Raw genomic sequence first — 8,428 nt, forward strand, 5'->3', positions numbered from 1 at the left:
CTTGGCAGAAAGAGGCCTGTGTGCAAAGGAACCAACACCAAGATCTGTCATTTGGAGGCCCTGCCTGCTAAAATTCCCATTTCAATCAGTTGTCCTTTCTGCTCTCTCACAGACCCTCATCTTTCATGCTGGCACTTCCACTGACATTCTTGGGCTATAATTCAAAAATATCTGCTGGTTCCCAGAGCACTTTCAAAATTAGCTTCTTCTAAGCTCCTCAAACCCTGGGTCTATACCAGTGACCCTACATTCCGGGAAGGCCCCGAGGCCCCATCAGTCCAGTTTGGCCTGGTCTCCACTACTCACTCTATCCCCAGGGCATGGCTCTCGACATCCCAGGCCTGGCTTCCCAGACTTATCAATTTCATGGACCATTAAGCTGCCAAATAAAAATATCCCCATCAATTCATAAAAAAAATCTTACCCCCAAATCGGAAGGGTATAGTCTCAAAGAAAAAAAGGATACATCTAATTTGGACACACAAATATTCACTACATCATCATCATTATTTGGATAAGGACAGCAAACACATCACCAACGGACAATGGCCCACGGGCCTAATATTGACCTTTGCACGTATAAATTGTGTGGAAACTAAAATCTGATGTATAGGGCAGCAATTTTGGAAATGTTACATCCTAAGCCACAGTGATGCCAAACCTTCCTTCTTCAAAACAGCATTTCCCTGCACTCTCTGGAGCTCTCTGCAAGTTCTCTCCAACCTCATCCTCCTAAGTGCACACTTCTCTAGCTCAGCTACAAAACTGCATTCTTTTTAGTCAACTTTAAAAGAAAAACACAAACAAAACCACCCTTCCTCCCACTCTCAGCATTCCTAAAGCATACTTTCCAGGAGAGTTACACTTTAAAAACCTCAGCTATTACCTAGTAGACAAAATTTTGCAAGATTTCAACAGGTGGCAAAGGATAGACTGGTTCACCTTATCTATAACCATTGTCAAATCATTAATAAACAAAGGAACACCCTAATCCATAATTCCATACCATTCATTCTTTCCATGTTCTCTTCCCATCTTTGTCCATATACGTCTGTACATTTTATGTATCAATAAATTATACAGTGAGACTTTTTCCCTGATGATAAAAGTAATACCTGTCCTAGCATCTATTCAATGCTTAGAGGACCAGGTAAGATTCAACCATTATGGAAATAAGATTATGCAGAAAGCAAATGTCTCCTGTGAGTCTACACCTAAAGGCCTCTAATACTTTTAAACTGATGCAGGCTTCTTACTTTTTGCCAACTTGCGGTGACTTGACTGTCTTCTACCCTCTGTGTCCTTCCTCTCTTATGCTCTCACCTCGTGTTTGGAGTTACTGCCCCACTCCCACCAGAGGCCCAGCAACCCTGCAGCCTGGTTAATAAGAGCAGCACCAGATTCGCTGTCTGTTTATTATCGATTATTAAAATGTGGGTAACAACTCTGGCGTCTCCTCACCTGCCTCACTTAAAGGTTAATGACACTGAGTTTTGTGAGCATCATGAAAGCAAAGTGCACTACAAACCCCAAATGGATGGGTTTCCTTTGCTCTCGGCCCCATCATCATAACTTGCCAAAAGAGGAAAGAAAAAAAAAAGTTCACGATCTGGCCAAAGATGAGTGGGTGCATTCCACCAGCCACCGCTCCTGCTACTGCAGGAGCTGACCCTGGACACCTGCCCAATACAGGGATGGTGCTAACGCGAAATGATGATGAGAATTTTATTCCAGAGACTGAGGGCTACATTTCTAATCAAGGCCTGAGGAGAGAGGATGGGGACATGGAAAAGGCTTGCCAAAATTTCACGTCAGTGGGCTCAGCACCCAAGACATGTGACACCTTCCTCTACGGCCTCTGAGATGGCTTCTTTCTCAACCTATCTGCGTGCCCAAGAGCAGAGACTCCCCTCAGAAGATGCTATAAAACAGTTTCAAATAACCAATGTGCTTCATCCAAATCTAATCATCACCTTCTCTCCTACCTAGACTTGGCAGGGCCACAGAGTTAATTTTATGACAACCATTCTTTAGCAAAAACTAAAAGGGAGTAAGGATTTGGCCAAAAAAAAAAAAAAAAAAGAAAGAAAGACATTCCTCAAAGCAGGACAGGCCAGACTCAGTGAAACACAAAATTAGCTTCCTCTAATGCTCTAAATGAAGGCCCCCCTCCTCCAATGGTCGCATCACAGACCCCTGGATTGGGACAAAAGAACCCCAGATGCACCCAGAGGGTGCATTCTACTGCAACTCCCTCATTTTACAGATGGAAAAACTGAGGCCCAGAAAAGTAAACCGACTTTCCCAAGATCACACAGTAGGTTAAAGTAGCAGAACTGACCCAGAAGGCAACTCTTGGGAGTCACTGGTTGGTAGTCTTTCCACCAAATCCCACCAAACTCTCTATAACAGAGAATCTGTCACTCTGACTCTCACAAACCTATCAACTGACAGAAATGCCATCAACATGCAGAATATGCATTAATAACACATTCAACATAAAATGGGTAATCTGAGTTTATCTTCCTTACAGTTAAGCATATTTGTTGGTAGCACAACATTGTTGAAAATAAATGAGCATGAAAACAGTTTTTAAATCCAGATAGATTCTTTAAAACATTCAAATAATTTTGAAAACATGCTGTTCCAATCAAATCTAATTCCAAATAACAAATCAAAAATATTTCACATGAGAATGCTTATTTAATAACAATGAAACCCGTAGAAAACATTCTCACATGGGATAGAACTTTAAAGTTCTATTGCTATGCAAACAAAGGACTGTCCACCTCCCCAGAGGGGTTTTCTGTGGAAGCTGACATTCATGTGAAAGATGCTGATACATATGATAACATATGTGAGAAGCTTAATGTCAGATTGACACAAAGCAAGCACTGAACAAATGCTAGTTTCCTTAACCTAGGGAAGAAAAATAAGAATCACCCACATAACTAGTAATACCTTCTTACAATACTTTCCTAAAAGTCCTACAGCCATGAAAAATTTAAGGTGTTATAACATCAGGGTAGTCTATTTTAAAAGGGTAACTGGGGTGCCTGGGTGGCTCAGTCGGTTAAGCACCGACTCTTTTTTTCTTTTTTTAAGATTTTATTTATTTCTTTGAGAGAGAGAATGAGAACATGAGCAGAGAGAGGGGCAGAGGGATGAGCAGACTCCCCACTGAGCACAGAGCCTGACCTGGGGCTTGATCCCAAGACCCTGAGATCAGGACCTGAGCTGAAGTCAGATGCCTGACTGACTGAGCCACCTAGGTGCCCCTACCGCCGGCTCTTGATCTCAGCTCAGGTCCTGATCCCAAGGGTTGTGAATTCAAGCCTGACAATGGGTGTGAAGCCTACTTAAAATAAAAATTTAAAAAAAAAAAGTGTAACTAAAAAAGATATAGAACATTCCATTTTTCTTAAAAGACACATTTAGATATCCTAAAATCAGAGTAATCGGCATAACCCTGTACTAACAGTATGGCAAGCCTTTCAGTATTAATTTCTGTTGTAACAGAAAAAAAAATTCAATGTTTGTTGTTTTTCTGGTGGCAGGAAAAGAAATAGTCATTAAAAAGTTGAAACATGACATAAAAAGAGTAACAGTTTTAAAATATATTATCATTGCACATGTGGATTCTTGTAATACTTAGTACTCTTTTCTTAAATAATTTTGTAGTCTCTTACTCATATTACTCCAGTTAAGTGTAAAGCACCAGTCTTCTACACTTCAGTTCACCAAGCTTTTCCACTACCACTTCATACAAGTTTCAGAAAGTGCAGAATGGTGTACTGGCTCCTTGGGGGTGAATTATCCAGTTAAAAGTATCCTTTGGAAAAGAGAATAAAAGTTTAAGAAACTCCTTCCCTAGAAAAGGATCTCAACTTTAGAGTCCTTTCTCAACGGCTCTGAGCAAATATCTCGGGACATTCCTAGATTAGGAAGACCCCAAGTGATTTTTGGGGTGTCACACAGTAAGATGATGACAAAAGGACAGCAAGAGAAATCTTGAGTCCGCTTCTCGCCTGGAGTTCTAAGAGCCCATTGTACTCTACTGCCACCTGTGTTCTCCCAGCATCTCCCCCAGCGCCGAAGTTCCTCGTCCATTTGATCAATGCCATCTCTTCAAATCAGTGCATTTCTGCAAGTTACCATAAACAATTGTTGAACAATTACTGTTTTCAAGCTACAAACGGAAAACACAACTAAGCTGCTACCTGAGTTCATAAAGAAATCCCCCTTCAAAGATTCTGTTCCTGAAAGGCCAGCTACACAAATGCAGATATCCTTAATTATCATGGCCATTTCAGGACATGATCTGAAATATAAGTCCGTGACAAGGGAAAAAATAATCAAAGGCTTAAGAGACCCAAATCCACAACAGATCAGGATGCCACTGTGTGTTGGTTTAAATCAGTTAAATATTATAATGAATGACAAACCAATGCCACCTCGCAAAGTTTCCTCATTTCTTGGAACTGAAGCTCTACTGCTGGCATCGTCTTATGATAATCCTTCAGGTATTTCACCTAAGTCATCAGGCGCAATGGAAAGCCAGTGACTGAGGGACTTCTTAAAACTATGCCCTCCAAGAGCCCAGCCTCACCCGAGCTTCCGACACTGACCCTTATTCTCTTCTCAATTTTGGTCCTCCCAACCACTCAACCCATCCAAAAACGTTTGTGACAGTCGTGGCTCCAAGCTGCGCAGAACTTGACTACAAAACGGCTACAAGTCTAAATCTGATTTCTCCCATTTATTTTTGTTTAATTCAAGTCCCACGCTCCCTCGGCCCTTCGGCCCCCGCCCCCGCCCCCTCAGTTCTAGATAGCTTCGCCGCGTTCTAGACCACCTCGCATTGTTTCTTTGGGACTCCGCATCCCTCCCTCCCTCCAGCACTGTTTTCATCGCACAAATGTCATTTCTATCGTCAACCCTCCGTTCCGCCCGGCGGGCAGCAGAGGAGCTTTCAGGACCCAGTGGCCAGCTTCCCCGATCCGGTCCCCTTCGCACAGCCATTTTCTAGTTAAAACGCTCTCTGCCTCCGAGGGGGAAATGAACTTTTCCCCCTTTGATCTCCCAGCGGCTAGCGTCTGAACCCCCAAGAAGCCAGCGCCGTCTCCAACTCCCCGGCAGGAGCGCGCTGCCGCCCCAGGAGGGAGAGCCCAACCGCACAGCGGAGGCCGGTGCCAGGGCAAGGGGGTGTGCGCTCTTCCCTGCCGGCGCCCGCCCTCACTTTTCCCCTCCGCAGCCCCCACCCGGGCGCACCCCCTCCAACCCTGTCTCTCCCGCCCCGGGCCCTGCCAAACCCGGGCTGCCGAGGGAAAGAGGGCGCCGGGAAGCAAGAGGGATGGAAGTCAAGGAGTGAGCCCGCAGTCTCCGTGCCACCCTGCCGGCCCTGCGGCGCGAGCCCAGGGCGCACCGGAGTCCGCAACGGGCGCCCGCTGCAGATGCGGCGGCAGCTGCGGCAGCTGTGGCTGCGGCGGGGCGGGCGGCAGTGGCCGCGCAGCCCCAGGGGCCGGCAGGAGAGAAGCAGCCGCCGGGGCTGCGCGCAGTCACTCGTCGCACGCCGCTGCCGCTGCCCGGGTCTCTCGCCAGCACTCCCGGGCCGCCCGGCGTCCAGGGCAAAAGCAAGGAAGAAAGCGAGGCTCACCGGCGGTGCGCGCCGCGCTCGCTCCGGCACCGGCGCCCGGCGGCTCTGCTCCAGTCTCGCCTTTCCCGGAGCGCCCGGATCAGCTGCGGGTGCAGCGCACGAGCTTCCTACTTGAGACCAGGACGGGCTCCGGCGACTGAGCATGCCCAGTGCCGCTCCGCGAGTCCCGCGCAGGCAGCGGCGCCGGCGAGATTCCACTTCTCCAGGCTTTGGCGGCGGCTGCGCGAGGAGAGGCTGGAGGGGCCCGGCCAGGCGGGGGCCGACCGCGAGAAAGGCGGGGCCGGGGGCGGGGGCCGAGGAGGAGGGGGCGGGCCGCGCTCCTAGTGCGACCCCTGCAGGCAGAGGCTGCGGGGCGTCTGGGACCCTTAGTTCCCCTATTGCCTGGGAAGATGGCAGGGAGGCTGTGGGGGCCTGGGTGTCGAGAGCCAAAGGCTGGGAGTCGCGATGCAGCCCGGTATCCCCTCCATGTGGCCTGGCGTCTGTCTGCACCAAAAGGCAGTTGGGTAACCTCATCCCTGGCTAGTCTTTTCTCCCACATTGTCTGCAATCCTTTATAATGGGAAAATGTACCCAGATGAGAGCTGCCCACACCCACCCAGCTGCAACTTGTAGGCGAGAACTTCTCCTTCTGCTTCCTTATCCAGAACCCCAGGCATATGCCACACACACACACACACACACACACACACACCATTCCTTGATGTGAAAGTCACAGCAAGAGCACCTCAGGGGAGAACATACCTGCAGGAGGGGAAAAGCATAATTTCCTTGTGACCCCCAGGAATATTACCTATACTCGAACTGTACGCAGAGAAGCAGAGTCCTGATAAGAATGGATACTCTGTAAGCAGTAATCAGTGCTCTGCCCTGGACACTGTGAATGGCATCCCCAAAGCATCCTTAGGGTTGTTCTTCACCAGTGCAGTGGTTGTCAAAACTCGAGCCTGCGTCAGAATCACCCCCAGGCTTTACAGAAATAAAATGCTGGGTCCCACTCCCAGGGTCTCTGAATGAGTAGTAGGTGTGCAGTGAGGCCCAAGCATCTGTATATCTGACTAGTTCCCGTGTAATGCTGGCGCAGCTGCTCTTGAAGACCACACTTTGAGAACCAATACTATACATACATACACACACAGCCTTACCTAGGATCTGTGTCAGGAGGATTATGCTAAAAGTAAATTAATAGTAACTATGAAGTTATGGCTTCTCCTCACTTACCCTCTTCCCCAAACTTCCAGAATGCACTACTTCCTCAAATAACAAACTCACACCTAGCTGCTCCTTATTCTTCATGTGAGGATTGTGTGTGGTTGTGGTGAGCAGTACTTTATTGCTTCAAATACCATGTATTTATTGAGGATCCTTAAGGTCTATAGTAAGCCTGGGAATACCAGTGAATAAAAAAACTCAAGACCCCTGCCTTCATAGAGCTTACAGTCCAACGGGGTGGGCAGACATCCACCAAATAATCACTCAAAAATGTCATATAAAACATGGAGAGTGCTAGGAGGGAGATCTACGACACGTGCATAAAAGAGTGTATAATGGAACCCTGATGCTGATCACAGTAGGGTTGCAAATAATGAGTGGTGGAAGGAAGCTGCCTTGCGGAAGACCGGTTTCCGATATTTGCACCCCTAAAACCTTTCCCATGAACAATTTTCCTCAGACCCATCTGAAGGCCAGCAATCATGTTGCTCCTTACTGTAACAGAAAAACAATATTGCCACTGAGAAATCCCTGTAAATCCATGAAAGTGCTCACCCTTAGGGCTGAGTCCCCGCACCCCAAGATCCGCCTATTGAGTTTGGGATTCCTGGACAGCCGGAGGCCATAGTTCAACCCAATCTGGGGAAATGCAGACCCTGAACTGGAAAGCCCTCTAGTTCTGCTCTACGTCCCTCAGGTCCAAAGAGGCGAAGAAATTAGCCAACCCAAGACCACCCCGCCCTTCAGTAGCAGGACCAGCCTCCACCCTTCCAGGCAGGTCCTCTTTCCGTGGCGCTGTATTCCCACGGACCCCACAGCTCCCCGCGGCCCTCCAGGAGTCCCACCCTGCTGTCCCCTCTCCCGGGGGTCCCGGGGCGACCAATGGCGCCCGCCCCTCCCGGCTTGTTCTCCTCCAGACCGCGAGGAAAACCCGCGGTGGAGTCCTCGGCGGCGGGGCGGGGCGACGCGCGCAGGCGCAGTGGCCGCCAGGTTGGGCCGAGGAGGCGCCCAGCTCCACACCTGATGCAATCAGCCTTCCGGAAACGGCCCGGCCGCCGTGCTCACCCAGGAAACGCTTGGGAGCCCTCCCCTGGCCGCTGCGCCCCGAGCCCGGGTTCCGAGCCACCTCGCCGCCGGACTTCGCCCGGAACGGAGGGCGACATTCGGCGTCCGCCAGAGGACCCGCAGGAGTCGGCAAGGCACCGCCTGCGAAAGCAAAATTTCTGGCTGCCCTAATAGTGACGTGGAAAGGGCCACCGAACGTTCCGGGGCTGCTGGAGGAAATTCCTTTAATTATGCATTTCCAGAGAAGACCGGCGGAGGCGGGGAAGGCTTTTAACCTGCTTTGCTGGGATCCTTCCCTCCGTCCGCCGCCAGACACCCATCTTACTCCCTCCCTCAAGGAACGTTTATAGTAACAGTTTTAAGGCAGTATGGACAGGACTCCCTGCTACCCTCTCGTCTTGCGCGCTATCTCTGCTACCTAAAGCCTTCCACCGCGCACTCATTTTATAAATAAGTAACTGGTTCCTCTGTACCTCATCATTTTAGTTTACAAAGAAA

The 8,428-nt window shown here is 49.1% G+C and overlaps 1 protein-coding gene across 17 annotated transcripts in view; it reads right to left on the reverse strand.

Moving 5' to 3' along the window:
• The window catches only part of APBB2 (amyloid beta precursor protein binding family B member 2), a 365,427-nt gene extending 357,372 nt beyond the window's left edge, over positions 1-8,055 (reverse strand). For 9 of the 17 annotated variants that reach the window (XM_064584409.1, XM_064584411.1, XM_064584408.1 and 6 more), the window contains exon 1: positions 5,657-5,881. The gene's annotated coding sequence lies outside the window, so the exon portion shown is untranslated. Of the gene's footprint in view, positions 1-5,656; positions 5,883-7,930 lie in introns of those variants that run through there. The other 8 variants (XM_064584416.1, XM_064584414.1, XM_064584413.1 and 5 more) reach the window with 5 other exon arrangements.
• Positions 8,056-8,428: the final 373 nt, after the last annotated feature.

The sequence above is a fragment of the Mirounga angustirostris genome, unplaced genomic scaffold (genome assembly GCF_029215605.1).
Source record: "Mirounga angustirostris isolate CCGP_5_RB_7025 unplaced genomic scaffold, mMirAng1.0.hap1 SCAF_2, whole genome shotgun sequence".
NCBI lineage: Eukaryota > Metazoa > Chordata > Mammalia > Carnivora > Phocidae > Mirounga > Mirounga angustirostris.